We start from the raw sequence: 3,520 nt of genomic DNA, 5'->3' as shown, positions 1-3,520 counted from the left end.
GCAATTTCCAGGGAAATCGGGCAGACAAGATCACCGCGAGTGACCTCTTCGCACTGAAGCAACAGCCAAGAGAAACATTGCAGAGCTATATGCGCCATTTCGTGCACATATGTTGCCAAGCGAAGGGGCTGAGCGAAGATACAATCATGATGCGGCAATACAGGGCATCAGAGGGGGGTTATTAGCAAGAAAGCTCACAAGAAAAAGACCCGGGAGTGTACAAGAGTTGCTTAATAAGATGGAAGAATACGCGAGCTTTGAGCTCGATCATCTTTAAAGGAAAAATAAAATGGTAGCCTCCAAAGTAAAAGCAAATACATTGGCCAGAGAGGCAGGCACTAGCAATCCTAGAGATAGATTGCGCCACGCAAGGAAATCCGAAGCATCTGACTATACAAGGCAAAAAGAAGTCAATCAGATAGACTCCAGCCCATTTGAAGTCGCTCAAGTGGCAAGCGAAGCTCAGAGTGCGGCTACTCAAGGAGACCGAACCAGTAGAGGAAGAGGCCGCGGAGGCCGAGGTGGACGAATCCCGCAGGACCTGATAACGTTTTACTGCGAGCTGCATGACGAAGGAGCCGACCACAGGACCAAGCAGTGCCCGTAGGTCGTGGCCATGAAAGAGAGCTTGGCGAAGCAATCTCTTGATCATGCAAGAACCTTACACCACGTAGCAAGTTTTGGGAGAAGTCAAGCGTGGGAAAACCACATTCCGAACACGGCGTTTGCCATGCCAACCAGTGGCGACCGATACTGGCACCATGATATGCACCTGCAGCCTCGGTTCAGCTGGATCAAACGAGGCAAATGACCCTCCAAGGGGAGCTACCTCCACCACCACCAAGTCCTGCGATCGAAGCACCACCAGTGAGCAGTAAGTCCATGAACATGGTAAATCGTGGATACAATGTGGTGTTGGCTATCTCAGGGGGATCTAACCAGCAGATATAATATAAGAGACAGCGGAAAGAATACGTGCGAAGGGTCAACCACGTCGGTGTGGGGCCAACGTACATTCATTCAAGGTGGTCAAACGTTCCCATTACATTCTCACAAGAGAACATGAGGGTCTTAGATTACCCACACATAGATGCCTTTGTTATCACAGCAAACATCTCAAGAAATGAAGTGCATAGGATCTTGATAGATGGAGGAAGCTCAGCAGATATCATCTTCGCTGATGCCTTCGACAAAATGGGTCTACGTCGAAGCGACCTAAATCAAGCTGGATCACCATTGCTAGGCTTCTGCGGGAATGCAATCAACGCTCTGGGAAAGATAACAATCCCAGTGTCGTTTGGCGAAAGGACGAATTTCCAGATGGAAGATATTACCTTCGATGTGGTCGACATTAATTACCCATACAATGCGATATTTGGTAGGGGAGTCTTGAACACATTCGGAGCAATACCGCACCACACGTATTTGTGCATGAAGATGCCTGGTCCTGAAGGCATCATAACGGTGTTTGGAGACCAACGAGTGGCCCGACGAACGAAGTGGGAATCACTCTAGGACGGCGAAATGTCCACATGGTGACAGAACCTTCGGCAAATCAAGAGGAAAGTGATATCCAGCCGAAGATAAACAAAGCAGCAAAGGTCGTACCAGAGGGAGCAACCAGAATAGTGTCGTTACATCAAGAAAAACCAGATAAAAAAGGCACCATAGGAGCGGAGGCCCCAGAGGAGGACCAGCAACAACTCATAATGTTTCTCCGTAGTAATGAGGATGTCTTCGCTTGGTCTCCAAAGGACCTACAAGGAGTAAGTAGGGAAATCATTTAGCACAGCTTAAATGTGGATCCCAGTGCAAATCCAAGGAAGCAAAAGCTTAGAAAAGCTTCGAGTGAAAGGGAAGAAGCAGCAAAGGCTAAGGTAAAAAAGTTTCTCGATGCCGGAGTGATACGTGAAGTGTTGCACTCAGAGTGGCTAGCTAACCCAGTGTTAGTCAAGAAAAGCAACGGAAAGTGGATAATTTGCGTCGACTTCACAAACTTGAACATGGCTTGTCCGAAGGATGATTTCCGATTACCTAGAATTGATCAGCTGGTGGATTCCGCGGCTGATTGCGAAATGTTAAGTTTCCTAGATGCATACTCGGGGTACCACCAGGTCTGGATGGCAAAGGAAGATGAGGAGAAGACGAGTTTCAGGACCTCCTTTGTGAGGATACCCTTCGGACTCCAAAATGCTGGCGCGACCTTCACCAGGTTGGTGCAAACAATAAATTCACAGATAGGGCAAAATGTCCTAGCTTACGTCGATGACATAGTGGTCAAAAGTGCCAGAAGAAGCCAACATCTCGAAGACCTGAGTGAAACATTCAGAAGCTTGCGAAGGGCAGGACTAAGATTGAACTCAAAAAAGTGCGCCTTCGGAGTACAATCCAGAAGGCTATTAGGGTTCTCGGTGTCTAAGAGAGGCATCAAAGTGGAACCCCAAAAGACACAGGCGATAATAGATATGAAACCTCCACAAAGCAGAAAGCAAGCACAACGCTTGGTAGGAAGGTTGGCGGCACTAAACAGGTTCGTTGCAAAATTCGCAGAGTGAAGTCTACCTTTCTTCAAAATGTTGAAAAGCTCTGACCCATTCACATGGGACGCGGAGCAACAGGAAGCTCACAGCACTTTCCAGCCCTGATCCAGGCGCATATTTGTTATTATACATAGCGGCATCCCCTTCGGTAGTGAGTGTTGTACTTGTGCAGGAAAGACACGAAGACAACAAATTACGACAGTTCCCAATATACTATGTGTCAGAAGCTCTTACAGGCCCGAAGAGGATCTACACAGAACTGGAAAAGTAGCATATGCACTAGTCATGGCATCCTGCAAACTTCGCCATTACTTCACAGCTCACAAGATCATAGTACCAACTTCCTTGCCCCTTCGCGACATGTTTGAGAACAAAGAAGCTATAGGAAGAATGGCAAAATGGGCCGCGGAAGTCGCCCCATTCATGATTGTTTCTGTGCAAGAACATCGTTAAAATTGCAAGCGTTAGCAGAATTCATAACAGAATGGACTCTGCTAACCGAAGCCCTAGAAGAAGAACCGTCAGAACCGGTCTGGACCACATATTGCGATGGGGCTTGGGGAGCTATAGGAGCAGGCGTGGCGGGGATATTATCCTCACCTTTGGGCGCAAAGCTGAGATATGCTGCTAGATTAGAATTTCAGTCTACGAACAATACTGCGGAGTATGAAGCCATCCTCCTCGGACTTCACAAGGAGAAGGCTTTGGGCGCCCGAAGGGTGCTGGTTAAAACAGACTCAAAGGTAATAGCAAGCCAAATCGACAAGATGTTTCAGGCAAAAGAACCAGAACATGTTAAGTATAAGGCAATAGTCCGAAGAATGGAAAAGTACTTCCTAGGGTTCACAGTCAAGAGTATATCGAGAAATGATAACTTCGAAGCAGATGAGCTAGCCAAAGCCACTGCGCAAAATCTGCATATGCCATTAGATGTATTCTACCAAATGTTGACTGAACCAGCTGCCGACGACACTTCATGA

The sequence above is a fragment of the Phragmites australis genome, chromosome 2, assembly GCF_958298935.1.
Source record: "Phragmites australis chromosome 2, lpPhrAust1.1, whole genome shotgun sequence".
Classification (NCBI taxonomy): Eukaryota; Viridiplantae; Streptophyta; class Magnoliopsida; order Poales; family Poaceae; genus Phragmites; species Phragmites australis.
This window is presented reverse-complemented; position numbering follows the sequence as displayed.